This window comes from Grammomys surdaster, unplaced genomic scaffold (assembly GCF_004785775.1).
Source record: "Grammomys surdaster isolate TR1022 unplaced genomic scaffold, NIH_TR_1.0 97, whole genome shotgun sequence".
In the NCBI taxonomy this organism is placed as follows: Eukaryota; Metazoa; Chordata; class Mammalia; order Rodentia; family Muridae; genus Grammomys; species Grammomys surdaster.
In genome coordinates, this window is record NW_021604576.1 from 19533280 (window position 1) to 19541178 (window position 7899).

A 7899-nucleotide genomic window follows, 5' to 3' on the forward strand; every position below is an offset into this window, starting at 1 on the left:
CACACACACACACACACACACACAGCAGAGAGAGAGAGAGAGAGAGAGAGAGAGAGAGAGAGAGAGAGAGAGAGAGAGAGAGAGAGAGAGAAAGGCTGGCCAAAGCAAATACCAAGTGGACACCTAGGCAAAAGGCATTTGCTTCTGGTTTCAAGATTTTCCTGTTATCTTGTGGCAACCATTACTACCTACCTCCTTGTCTCCTAGATGTCCAATGTTAGCTATTCTTTGCCCATTCTGAGTATCCATATCACTATCACATTGTTTAAACCTTAATCAGGCATCATGACCTTCTGACCTCAGCACTCTATCCCTCTTAGACAACTTTCAGTTTGTCATGGTAGACCCCTTGGGGTGCAATTAGGCTTATAATCTGTAATACAGACAACATGTTACTAGTTTTATGTATTTCATAGTTTCTCAGATTCTGTAGGTTCCTTGGAATCTCAGACTCTCTAGGTTCTCCAACCTCTTGAGCTCTGTTTCCTTAGGCATTATGGGGTCTTTTCATCTGGGAAGCTCCTACAGAGACCTATGCTCTACATCCCAATGCCCCACAGAGTATTGACAGCTGATTTAAGACTACTAGACATATAGTACGTATTCCAATCCACTAGCTGCTTTGTCCAAGTATTGTTTATGTCCAATAATATCAGTGGACAGTGACACTGTTGCCACCCTTCTTGGACATCTAGGAGACCAGGAGGCTGATGATAATGATCGACTGGATAACATGGAACATCATCTCTCATCTCTCACCTCAGAGTAACCAGTGATGTAATCCATTATATAACTATATCTGACAAGAATCCACTTTTGAGTTTTATATAAATATGCCCTTGAGACAAGAAGCAAGTGGCTTTTATCCATAGTCCTCCACTGACACCATCAGTGTATCAAGTATTGGAGAGTGAGGTGGTCCCTTCTTTGTAGGGACTTGGTTCCATGGGATCTGTCTCTGAGGTGCTTGTATCCTGTATGATTGCATGTTTTACTGGTCCCAGGACATCTTGTAACTCCGTTGTTAAGGAACTCTTACTTAAAACCCCCATGTACAGGCAAGTCAGTCCCTTGCAGTCGGGAGTCATTCACCACAATCCTCATTATTTCAATGCTTCTCCCAGAGTAGCTCTCAGATTCACAGCATCTGATTCCAGATCTGGAAGAAAATCAAAGATTAGCATAATATCATCACATGATTGTGCGGAGTGACTTCCTTAGCCATTTTCAGGACTCCAGGTCCTAAGCCACTGTTTTAGCTAGGTTCTCTAAAGGAACAGAACCAAGGTGATATATATTGATGTGTGTGTGTGTGTGTGTGTGTGTGTGTGTGTGTGTGTGTGTTGTGTGTGTGTGTGTGTGTGTATCAGAATTTATGAAGTGAGCTTTAAAAAAATAATGATAGCCAAATTACACCTCAGATGCTCAGAACCTGTTATTTGATACTTGATGCTGGATGTCTCAACAGTTGAAGTAGATCCAGAATAGCTCTCTCTCACTGGGGGTTGGGGGGGGGCAATGTGTGACAATTGGAAGTTACTCAATACATAAGGTTGGGTATCTCAGTAGTACCGATCTGTCTCCAGAAGTCCAGAATGTTACTGGAGAGCCACTGGTCTCTATTCCACGGTGAAAGCGTGGAAACACTGGCTCTATTCTCAGTAAAGGAGTCAGCAGGAGCAACAACAATGAGGCCAATAACAGAGCAGCAAGAGGGAAGGCCAAGCAAGAAACAGGCACGATAAATCTCCTTCTGAAAAGCCCCTTTTATCTGGGATGCTTCCCAAGTGTGCTGCCCACAATTGTCACGGGCCTTCCCACATTAATCAAGGCAATCAGGACAATTCTTCCAGTGTGTCTCCCTACTCATTTGATTCTAATTTGTGACAAGTTGGCATTAAAAACAACTACGATAGCCACCAAAGCATGACAAATTGTGGGGCTATGCATATACACATGGGACGAAATCACAACCATCCACTGTTGACCTTTCCCAGTAAAGGCAAATTGTTCTTGACCCTCCTCTCTGGATCAGTGTCAATGGAGAAGGAAGTTCTTATATTATAGTACTCCTGGGATTTCCTGAACAAAACATATATACTTACTCAGAGATGCTTCTAAATATAGAATAGTTTGAGTGACTTCAATGTCCCCCAGATGTTGGTATACACAGACTAGCCTTCTGGGATAAGAGGTGGTGTGGGCAGCCCCTTACCACTGATTTGTAGCCTACATAATTTAAACTCATCAGTTGGTGTTTGGAATATTACTAGCCCTTGCAAGGTGTCCACCCCTAGGATATATTTAGCTACTGGGGAAACATCATTATGTATTGCCAGTGGGACAAATAGCCAATCTTTAGCAGCAGAGACACTGCTTTGACCTTGAATATGTGAGCACCATAGCCCTCCATGTGCTGGTCCACATGTTGGGTCCAGAAAACCACTGTGAATTCACATGAACTAAAGTCCAGTCAGTGTCAATATCCATGAGATCCAGCACTCTCTGCACATTGCTGTGGTACAAAGAACTTGTCAGATCAACATGAGTCCTCTGATCTTCTGGGCTATTCCTCAGCCAGCCACCTTGGTCCCACCCTCACCCAAAATGGTGAAGTTATCTGACGTGGGCATCAGAAAATCATTTAGATATGCCTGGTTATACATGCTAGTTATGACTTAGTGTCCATTAGAAAATTGTTGGTGCCATGGAAGTAGTCCCAGCCTCATTTAACTACCAATCTATCATCTGTTCATCAACTCCAGCTAGTAAGAACTCTGCCCTCATCTAGGTATGAGAGATATGCTATCCTCCTGGTGTTCGTTTGGGGTTGTGTGTGATCTAGTCCATCTTTCCTTTCCCTTAGAGGCAATCTGAGCAGCTCAGAGTTTTACTTGCCTTCTTTTCTTGTTTGTCTTGTATATAGCACAGGGATGCATTGCTATAATCATTTCCTACATATGATGGTCCACATAAGGCCCACACTGCAATTAGAGTCCTAAATACACTGCCCAGAGCATAAGTTAAGAACAAGTCCCTCATTTCTACTAATAAAATGTTCTCACTTGGTCTCATGGGGGTTTGCATCAAACTAGTCTGGCACATTCTCAACTCAGGGACTATATATATTTCTATTAATTCCATGTAATAAGTCATTTATAGTTTTTGACAACACACCAGCATTGTCCTATAATGGATGCTCCCCAGCTATCATACAGATCATTAGCAAGTGTTTTCCCTGTTTACGTGGTCACAGGATCTACAGTCAGTTAATGCCGAAAAGGGGGCAGATCGTAATGGATACTAATTTCTCTAGCTCCTCTGTCATCAGTGAGACATTATCTGCCCTCTCATCCCAGAGGTAATGACGAGGCAGGGACTAGCTTCTCTTAGGACTGTCTGAACGACTTTTCCAGTTACTATAACTTTGTCATAGTGTAAGGAGTATAAGGTGTAGATTTAATTTTTTTCAAAGCCTACTTTTAATGAAGCTTCTTAAATGCTTTAACCTTCCTTCTAGCCGACTATCCTCCAGAGGTAGTAGAAAAGAAAGGATATGGGGAAAGTGGACCTGTTTAGAAATTGTTCGTTGGAGCAAATCCCACCTGTGGTGTCAGGAAATCAGCAGTTCAGTTCACACGAGTCAGCAGCTGTAGCTTGATCCACTTGCACACGCGTCACAGATACACCAGCAGTCCAGTTCAGTAGAGGTGAGATAGCAAACACGAACCAGCAGGAAAGGTCAGTGGGGATTCCAGAAGTTCTCGGCTGTGCCTCTTTCAGCAGAGTGAAGCTCAGTGAGGATGTGAGAGCAACGAGCATCGCACAGCTCGCTCTACAGGCAAGCCCAGCCCAGACTAGCCAAGCTCAGTCTGACACTGTCCATGGAGTCCTTTTTATACTCCCTCCATACATCATGTGTCCTCCACAGGTTTTGCCTCAGCACATGTCTTGCCTTAGCATGTGAGTCTGTATCAGCTGACATCCTTCTGATAATTGGCCTAAGTCCACGGAAGTGGCAAGAAGTTGCAGCACACCACCAGATTTTTTTAGTGAATTTCTCTCCATGGAGTCCTGACAAAACTAGCTCAACTGCACAGCGTAAGGCAGGAAAACTACACGTGTGCCCTTAGCAAAGAATCCTTCATCACTTGCTTGCTTTAGCCAAACATCTTTTCACCTGTGTCTGCTTCAGCGAAACGGTCCTTCACATGTCGGCTTTAGTAAAACATCCTTTCCCTCATGTCTGCACCAGGAAAACACTCCTTCATGTGTTTGCTCTAGCGATCCAATGCATCCAATACAACTGACTTTCCAAAGAATCCTTAAGTGTACATTTCAGTGGGGCATACATTATATGGCTGGCCTCCACTCATGGGCCTGACCATCAAATTCAAGAACTGTTCTAGCATCCTGTCTCCTCCTCCTCCTCCTCCTCCTCCTCCTCCTCATCCTCATCCTCCTCCTCTTCCTCTTCTTCCTTCTCCTCCTCCTCCTCTTCTTCGTACTCCTCTTCTCTGTCCTTCCCTCTCCCTTCCTCTTCTTCCTGTCTCTCTGTCTCCCCACCCCCCCTCTCTCTGCCAGATTCCCAGTCAAGCATGCTGCAGTGGTTAATGGACTTCCTCATATTCTGCCTTACCATGAATAGAGGTGCCCTCATGGAGCTCACAGTACAAAGCATACACTCAGGCTTCTATTTTCTCCTCCATAGCTAATAGATCATGAAACTTCCCACCACAGGGTTTCTTCAGCAGCAGCCTTTAACGCAGCCAGGAACAACTAACCTACCTTACCTCACTGTTATATGCTCCTTTCACAGCACGGCATCTTAAGACCTAGTAAGCCTCTTCTAATGATAAAGGAGTTCCGTCTTCTTTGTCCCAGTTTTTCATGAGGGCCCAGAAGGCAAGAATAGCTGCCACAGCATGCCATGTACTGTGTTTGAGCCACATCTACTGCATAACTGCCTCTGTTACTGGGGAAGATAATCCATTTATGCATAAAGGCATATCCTCCCTACTATGCCAAAACCAGAAAAGGGCATTTTGAGGAGCTAGAAGTTAAAGAGAGTGCAAAGGAGCCATAAGTAGATGTGCAATAGTTTATTCACTAACACACATAGACATCAGCTGACACATATAGGTAATACAAGGTGGACATGAGCACACATGCAAACCAACATATAGGCACAGAGGTCTACAATCAGACACACAGACAAGACCAGGTGAAGGTATAGGCAGAAGCCACTTACCTCTGATTTCAAGGATATATTTATATGAAACTCAAATAAAAGTTGTATTTTGCCAACAGTAACATAATTGGTTACATCATCACCTATACCAGGTTCCCTGGATGTCGATATCCTGGGTCAGCCATTATTAGCTGACTCATGGTTCCTGGGATATCGTCTTAGCCATCTCTGGCTCATTCCAGATAACCATATCAGTGCTATGTTCTCTAAATTTTAATTTGCCTTTACAGCCTTCTGTTCCCCCAACTACCTATAGCCATTAATGTAATGTTTTCTATGCATCAGTTTTCAGCTACTAGATAGTATCTATGTGCTCAGAGGTCTTACAGCTTGCTGCTCTTGTTGTAGACATCAGAGCTCAGTTCCAAGCATTCATATCAGCTAATTCACAACCACCTATAACTCCAGATCCAGGGAATCTGACATCTCTTCTGTCCTCCAAAAGTCGCAGACACATGTCACACACACACACACACACACACACACACAAACACACACACACACTAATAATAAATCTTTAAGAAAGAAAACATTTTTCCATTTTTTTCAGCAGATTGACTCAAAACATGATTAGATTCTTTATTTTTGTGAAGAGTCTTAGTCACAGAGAGGTTGCTCTTTGTGACATCACGTTAGAACTGGTGATATCTTCTACAGCAAGCGCATGACTGTCAACTGCCTTATTTTCTAGACAGTGTCCTATGCAAAAGTAATATTCAGCAGTCAGTGCATATCCATCAGCAGGGCATAAAAAAGTATCATCTGAAATATTCTTTTTCTCATTTCTTGCTTTGTGTACATAATGTATTGCTTTCTGCTACTGAATAGTGATTGTTGCTATAGCAATGTTTTAAGCACACTCCTAGATCAATATGAGAGCTGCAGAAGCAAATAGTCTATGCAGTTTGTGAGTCTAACACCATACTCCCACTCTTATTTGTTCAATTGTAGAATAAAGGTTTGGGCAACTTCTCACAACTAGAGAGTTCTCTGCTGTGAAGAACTAATCAATCAACATATGCCCTGTGACTGCTTCCCAGTAGAGGTCCTTGCAAGGCACTAAACAACAATAGCAGTTGTGTGTGCAGGGACAACATGCCTGTCAACACAAGGAAGTACAATTCTAAGTGCACCAGAACTCCAGGATCCCATCGCCTCATGCAGTGTCTACTCTGATTTTTATTTATTACATCTCAAAGCTTATCTACGAAAACTATCTTTCTGTTTTCATTGCCCTATTCATCTTGAACCTCCCACTGCAGTCTCCAACCTACCCACATAAATATATCTCAGTTATCACACACAGCTTGCACGAAATATGAGAAATGAGCTGGAATTTCTTATGCAGAGTACTTAAAATTAAAAGCCAGTTGAAGAACTTCTAATTGTTCATCTGCTTCCTTCTGAACCAAAGCTATGTGCTCAGGCCAGGCTTATTATAAGATGGAGATATGGAGTCCAAGAGACCACACTATCTTTGAGTGCTGCTACCCAGCCAGAGCTTCCCCATTTAGCCCAGTAACAGCAATGTGCATCTATGGAGTGCATAAGAAGGGGCTTGGGTCCCCTCTCCTGCTGCTATCCATGTGATCCCAAACCAGGCATTGCTCTCAAGCAAGCTCCCAAGTATCTGAAAAAGATAGAGCTATACTTAACAATCAGTGTTCTGCTGATGGTAAATCCTGGCAATTCTGGGAAATAGAGTAAATTAGGAGCCCTGCACTCCACTTGGCTCCTTTGCTCTATGTGTTTGTTCCTTGATGGCTCCCTGCAGTACCTACCATTGCTTCCCTTTGAAATGGGCTGTTAGACACATTCTATCTGTCAAAAAGATTTAATTCAGTATTTCCCATTTATACATATTATTATTTTAAAAAAATGAATTCTATGGTTCTAAGAAAATGAGAACATTTGTTATTTCAAACTTAAATGAGCATTTATAATTTAGATGACCAAAAGTAAATTGCATTACCAGGCAATTGGTTAAGTTGTCATAAAATGCTTTAGATCCGTATTTAGAAATGAAATAATAACTCTGATATAACTGGCTTCTAAACATCTGCCATATGGTATTCTTTCATTGTAGCATTGACTTAAAAATAATATTTAACCTTTAAAATGGACCATTATTATAGCAACCAGCTGTATTTAAAATGCTGGGGTGATAGTTATTAGTAAAGTGCTTGCCTTGAGACCTTGGTTTGATTTCAAGAACTCACACAAAAGAAGAGCATTGGTTCTGGGGCTTGCCAATGATCCATGTGTGTTTCCTAGCACCCACATGGTAGTTCACAAACATTTATCACTCCAGTTACAGGGGATCTGTTGCCTTCTGACCTCTGCAGGCACCAGGCTTGCAAGCGATCAAGTGACTCTCAAATACATACAGCAAAACATTCATACACATTGAAAAGTCAAAGAAGGAGGAGGTGCTATTGTTGCTAGATATTGTGGTCCATGTTTGTAATCCAAGCACTGGGAAGATCTAGGCAGGCAGATCCCTGGAGCTTGGTAAGTTCCAAGTCAGCGAGAAAATCTGTCTCTAAAAGAAAAAAAATAAATTAAAAAATGACACTTGAGGAAAAACACCAAGACTGTCCCCTGTCCTTCATATAGAGGTGAATACAGGTACAAGCACACCTTCACAC